Raw genomic sequence first — 7509 nt, forward strand, 5'->3', positions numbered from 1 at the left:
TTAATGTTTGATCAACCTAAAAAGCAACACCTGGGCAACAAGAAACATCTGTCAGTCACATGTTCCAATACTTTTGCTCACTTGAAAAATGGGTGGGTTCAAACAAACGGTGATATGTCCTGAGTTGTTTAACACATCTAGATGTAAATATGAGGAAATGAAGCTGACATTCTAAACTATTGTCTCATACTCATCTTTTGATAAACCCAAATGTCTTCAGTGAACAACAAAAACAAAGACATTTGCCTTGCCGTTCCAATACTTTTGGAGGGGACTGTATATTTATTTATTTATTTATTTATTTGAATTTAGAAAGATGATGAAATGTAAATCTATTTTTGTTGGCTACCAAAATAATGTCTGTATAATATAAAAGTTGACTTTATGAAATATATGCTTTTTTTGTTGCAGGTCCTACAAATGATCAAGACCCGCAATCCAACCTATATATCAACTCTAACCAGGATACGTCAGGTAATAAGTCAGATGTTAACTTCTCTGTGTGCAGCACAAAATTAGACGTGTAAATAATTAGTTAAACAACAGAGAAATGCCAATTTAAACCAAATGTACTCGGGCGTCTGGGTAGCTCAGTTGGTAGAGTGCGCGCCCATATAAGGAAGATTATTCAAATGTGACCTGCGGCAGGTTTCCTGCATATCTTCCCCCTCTCTCTCCCCTGTCATGCTGTCATGCTGATTAAAGGCAGAAAGGCCCAAAAAATAATCTTAAAAAAAAATTTGGGCTGTCAAACGATTCATTTTGTTTAATCGCGATTAGTCGCTGAAGTTCTATAATCGCGATTAATCGCATATTTTATCACATGATTAAAATTCTGTTATTTTGCATTTCAGAACAGTTTTTAAGTACATATGAACAATCTAAAGCAATTGTTACCAGTGTATCTTAATTGGGAATCAAATGAATGCAAAGAAAGTTACATTATGAACTTGATTTTAAGATTTGTAATTATTTATTTACTGTAAACAAAAGAAAAATGTGTGAATCTGACATTATTGCACAATTCCTCCAAGTACCTAACTAAAAAACTAAAAATCCCTATCCTTACCAGAGTCAATATAGTGTTTAGTAACTGTTTAGTAAGCTGTTCCAGTGTGGCTGCTTTCTCCGTGTCGTACAGGCTGTGTATCCGTGAAAACTACTGTCCCCCTCGACGGCAACGAGACAGGTCAACCGTAGTACGTCTTTAAGACCCGAGTCCTCTACGATCAGGGCTGGACTGGCCATCTGGCATACCGGGCATTTTCCCTGTGGGCCGATGCACTTTTGGGCCGAATCGACGATATAAATAGGCCTTTTTTTTATTTTTTTATTTTTTTTGGCCGAGTCGGCCCATAAGGAACGCACAGCGGCCCATTGGTTAATTTTCTTTATTGGCACTGGCCTGACCCAATCAAATCCAGGAACCCCCTTCCCACTCCGGTCCGCAAATTTACGAATCCCACTACGGCCACGCCTCCCGGCCCTGAGACACAAGCTGTAGTTATGCTGGAAGTTTAGCATCCACGTTAAAATGGACAAACGACCACCAAAGCGCAAGGGAGGTGCAGAGAAATTACGGGAGAAAAAGATTAAGAATCTACAGGCGGATTTCTCAAAATGTGCCAACATTTCTGACATGTTTGGGGCTGTAGTAGCTGCTTCAACATCAGTATTACCTGAAGTAGAGGAGGAGGAGAGGTGGCTGGCTATACAGAGAAGCAGAAACATCATCATGACAGGGAAGAAGCCGAGGAGAAGGAGGAGAGTGACCATGACAGGGCCATGGGAGCGAGTGAGGAAAAGATGGAAGAGAGAGTAGTTGACAATGTGGTAAGGAGTAGGCAAATTAACAGGGACTCTCAGGAAGGGAGGGAGGCCGTGTGTGTGTGTGTGTGTGTGTGTGTGTGTGTGTGTGTGTGTGTGTGTGTGTGTGTGTGTGTGTGTGTGTGTGCGCCTCACGTCAAAACGACAACAAGCAGTTAAAGTTAGTGGCTGTCAGGTAACCTAACTGTTTAAGCTTACATTGAAAATGCTAGCGGTTAGCTTGTTGGGTAGCTGAAAAGTCTGTGTGATCTATAAAATCAGTGTTGATACAAGCATCAGTGTTCCTTGAATTCCTTAATTAGCTTCTCTTGGATTGGTGCTCTTCTCCAGGGTATATATTACTCTCAGCTTTATTGTAGCTTTTGGGAAGGGTTATGGTTATTGTATTTAGCAGATACTTTTTACAATAGTTAAAATTAACAGTAAACTGTTTTTAAAGTTGCTAAGCCAATATTAAGCAAAATAGTAATAATAACAATGATGGCACTACAATAACAAATATCAATAATAAAAAATAATAAAAATACCATAAATATACAAATCATAACTGTAAGAATGAATGGATTATTTAAGGGTAAGATCAACAGATAAGTCTTGGGACCCCTCTTGAAGGATCCAAAATGATCACATGAACGCTGAACACTAGGCAACTCATATCATAGAATGCACGCATATTTTAAGAGGACTGTCTGCAGGGAATGTGTCTGACCAATCACGGTGGGTGTGGGCCGCCTGGGCCAAAAATGCCAGGGCCAATTTTTTGTCCCAGTCCGGCCCTGTCTACGATGCTGACAGGTCTGCAGTTAGTTGCCACCCGTTTCGCAAGAGCTGTAGTAATGTTTTGGGATTTGGTTTCATCCACAGGTCGGCAAGTAGCACTCTCCAAAATAGTGCTTTGCCTGAGTGGGTAGCATGCTAGCAGCTAGCATCACGTTAACTGTACTACTATGCTTAGCTCCGTAGGTGGTACCTCAAGCTTGACGTGCTTCGGTGATATTTTAATTCGGCTTTACACAACGTGCATCTGACTTTCGACTTGTCTACGAGCCGTCCGGGAGTTTTGGAAAATAAAAAGCGCCATTCAAGATTTCATTGCTGTTGTCTTTCTCCATCATGCCTGCAGCCTGCAGCAGCAGGATGTGTTAGGAGGAAGTGGCAGCTTGATGATAAGTAAAGGTGCTGCAAAGGATCAAAATAGTAGCCTGTTAGGCACGACGCGAAGCCGAGTGAAGTGTAAAATAAATTAATAAATGCCGGCATGAGATTAATGCGATTTAAAAAAAAAAAAAAAAAAATGTAATCACATCGCGTCGGCCCTTAATCGCATCACGATTAACGCGTTACCGCTGACAGCCCTAAAAAAAAATATGTATGTATGTATATACATACATACATACATACATACATACATACATACATACATACATACATACATACATACATCTCTTGCCGTTCCTTGAATGTGTCTGATGATTTTGGTCACACCAAAATCATCGTCTTCCTGTCAAGTTCCTGAATCTTCTTTTCTCCAGTTAGACATAAAACACAAATCCATTCATAAGCTGACTAAAACTATTCAAACTGTTCAATCTCCACTGTTAATGTTTGAAAACTTGAAGACTTTTGAAAATTGATGAAATGTATCTCTCTCTCTCTCTCTCTCTCCCTGGAGGAGGAAGGACATGATGCGTGTTAAAGTTGACTTTATGAAAAATATATACTTTTTTTGCTGCAGGTTATGAAATTATTGAAGAGCCGTTTTCCAACGTATATGACGACCCTTCTGGATATGGTATGGATCAAATGCACCCTAAAGATATATATGATATCACATTATATCACTTTGTCTGCTGTACACCTGACTTGCTATATTAGCCCTCCTACACAATCTGGACTGTGGTCATAACATCTACTTCTTATAACTTATTCCCTGTTATGTATGGTTCTTAAAGTATATCATTTCTTTTCTTGTTCATAGTCATAGTTAATATTTAATAATAAGCTATTGCACTGTTCACTTTTGCACTACCACCATTGCACACACTCTACCACAGCACCTCATCATGGTCCTTGTATCACATGGTCAATCCATACCAGACCTTTGTAATCACTTCACAAATTTTTAATTCTTTCAATTTCTGTGAGTGATTTTATGTATGTGAGATATGTGTGTTTGTTGTGTTATGGTTATCTAAGCTACTGGATGCCTAAAATGTCCCTAGGGATGAATAAATTATCTATCTAACTATATATCTAAAGAGAAGCCATTGTGTGGTAAGTCGACAGATATGATGTCATTCAAGTCTGTCATAAAGGTGTGTGTGTGTGTGTGTGTGTGTGTGTGTGTGTTTGTCTGTTTACTTGTACATCTATCTTTGTGAGAACCATTTAGAGTTGTAGACATTAGGAGTGAGGACATGTTTGTAGAGTGAGGACATTGTGAGCCGGTCCTCACCTCCAAACAGACCCTTCAGAGGCCTGTTAGAGGGTTCAGACCTGGTTTTAAGGTTCAGGTCAGAATCAGGTCTGTGTTGGAGTTAGACATTTAGTTGTGAAGTTTGATTTTAAGAAATACATTATGTCAACAAGTGTCCTCACAGGTATAGAAGTACAGTGTATTTGTGTCTCTATATATAATGTTCAGTGTAAATATGAAACATGTTGCCTTATAGGAGATCTTTGTGAGACTTATTATAGTCTGTTGTTGGTTGGACTTAGAGTGAGTTTAATAAAACAAATATTACAATATAATTTTGATATATAAGAAAAATCAACAACATAATAATCTACAGCTTCCTATAGGACCAACGAGTCAACACTCTGACAGATCAACAAAGATGTAAAGCTACAGTGCGCAGTTTCTGTCTCCCCCATGAGGAATTCTAAGTAATAACAACAACTGTCCACATGATACAAGCCTACCGTGATCGAGCACTCCCCCCTCCTCCACACAGTTGCTAGTAGCCAAGGAAGACACAGAGGATTAAAAAAACATGATAGACTCTTCAGAAGATGTCATTATCTTCACTTGATTTTCTGCGTGCGAAAGACGGACGCCACAGTCTTCTGAACATACATACTGAGAATTACAGAGAGAGTTGTGTGGAGCTGATAGTCTTAATTAGCTTTGTAGTATGTAATTTGGCAATGGCTTGACATTCATTAATATCAGAAAGTTACGCACTAAAGCTTCAACATCGCTGTTGGTCAACATGAATGTTCAGATCTCTGAATGTTGCTTTTCATAATTTTTGGTATTTGACCTGGTTTTATTTTCCTGTTTCACCATCTCTGTTGTTACAGACTTTATAGCAGCTAAATGAGCCAGATGAAGCTACGTAGAAACTCAACAAAACGCGCAAAACGTTTACAGTCAGGAGAACAAAAATGTAAAAACGCACCTGATAAAGTATTAAAGTTACTTAATTTTTTTATATGAATCCAGTTTGTATTGTTTTGCGAAGCACATTGAAACATCTGTTTGGAAAAGTTCTGTAAAAATATTTTTGTTATAATAAATATTTATTTGTACTACAGATGTGATTTTTTTTTTTTTAGATCTTTAGCAATATAAAACGTTTATTAAGCTTGTTGTTGTTGGTGAGTACTTTGATGAAGCAGTTAAAGATGTCCTCTCATTTAAGGACTGGAGCCTGGTCTCCACCTTGTTATCTAGCTGCTGCATCTAACTCTAGCCTCTAGTTTTACAGCCATATGTGTGAAGCCGAGAGTGAAAAGATGGGACTGCTTAAATTCATATGACAGGATGTTATAATGTACTCAAGATCATTTTATTCTAGTCTTAAAATGATTGCATATGTGTAATGAAGGGTATGTAAATTATATAATGCAGTACAAGCTTAAACATAGTTCAAATATTTTGGTTATGTTTAAAAAAAATATGCAGAAATAATTATGTTAGAGGAGAAATTAGACTACAAACTAAACTGCTTGTAAAACTGCCTTTGTGGAATAATTCTGCTTACAATTTTTTTCTGCCTTAATAATTACTCATTGACTCTGCATGTAAACATATTGATTAATACATGTTTTTATCTTCCAGGGCAAAAACTCATCAAAGTGGAAGAAGGCGTGATGTTACTTTACCCTGTTCACTCAGCACCAAGGAGGACATTCGGTTAACACAGTTTATCTGGGAGAAAGTTTCTCAGAAAACTGATGGTGGTCAGAAGGTGTTCCTGTATTGTTATGGTGGTCTTTACAGTGACGCCAGGTCAGCACTGATTGGCAAATTGGCTGCACCATAGTAATTGTGGGTGTGGTATAATTAATAAAGAGAAGTTGGAAACACAAATGCAAAGTTTTGGGAGTCCTAGCTTTAGTTTTAACCGTCTAGTCATCCTGTTCATCTTATTTGATATAATTTAAGATTTTACCAAAAATACTGTAATCTCTGAACTATCTCTTGGCAGATTTAGGCTATTCTATAAGATCTTTTATTGATAACTTATGTAATAACTAATGTAATTTTTCACTTCCATTCACTGAGCCTCCCCTGAAACAGTTTGGAGCCCCCATGGGCAGCCCCGCCTCCCACTTTGAAAACCCCTGGCCTAATGCATTCTTCTGACTGATATGTTTTTAGGACTCAGCAAGCTGTGGCATGAACCATTCGTATATCTACGAAAGTAAAGCACTGTTCTTCATATGTAGAAAAAGAAGACGACATGCCTTTAGTTATCCCGCGAGAGGAAATTCACAATTTTCACTCTGTTAGTACAGTTGCACACACATTACACACAGGCCTGAAATACACACACAGGACCTGTACATGCTAAAGGAGAGATGTCAGAGTGAAGGGGCTGCTCCATGAGATGAGCGTGAGTTGGGAGTCCAGTGCCTTGTTGAAGGACACCTTGGCCGTGCCCCTCCAGCTACCGATCGAGGTTTCATACTTTGGTCCATACGGGAATTTGAACTGGCGACCCTCCGGTTCCCAACCCAACTCCCTACGGACGTAGCTACATCCACATGTATTCCACATACGTATTACTGTCAGCACCACATTGACTGCTGCTGTATAGGAGCGTGAACATCCTCTAGGCTGGAGGTTGGTGTGGATGTTTGGCTCCTAGCTGTGGAGTTTATGTCTCCAAACAAGTTAAGGGGAAAAACACAAGTGTTCATGTCCCAGGCACAAGGAAATAAGATCCAGTATAGTTGCTCTGTATAACCTGTAACTGTTTTAAAAACTTAGTACTTTTAGGACTGAGGACTTAATTTGTCCATGTGGAGACATCCTGTTGGCCAAGATGCACTGTTTTTTTCTGAGCTTTAAAGCAACACTATGTAATGTTTCCTGCTTCGGTCCCCCTACAGGTTGGAAGCGGAATTGTCCATTACATTACATTGCTTTTCCTGCAAGACATGAGTGTTAGAACACACTGAGAAATCAGACGTGGGTGGTGTTGCAACACATTGCTGTTTTGTAACCAATATTTCTAAGGAATCAAACGTCGGTGTGCCAGGTACCTCAGGCATGCCTGTTACATGAAGAAACAGCCACAGTCAGGATGTTTTAATTATAGCATATCAGCTTTTCTTTTCTCTTCTGAGGAAAAGTCGATAGCTTTCTTATGCTTAGCAAGCTTGAACCTGTCCCTCACTAACATGTAGCCATTCATTAAACAGATAAAACCACAGCCAGTAAAAACATCATTC

The sequence above is a fragment of the Sander lucioperca genome, chromosome 6, assembly GCF_008315115.2.
Source record: "Sander lucioperca isolate FBNREF2018 chromosome 6, SLUC_FBN_1.2, whole genome shotgun sequence".
Lineage (NCBI taxonomy): Eukaryota > Metazoa > Chordata > Actinopteri > Perciformes > Percidae > Sander > Sander lucioperca.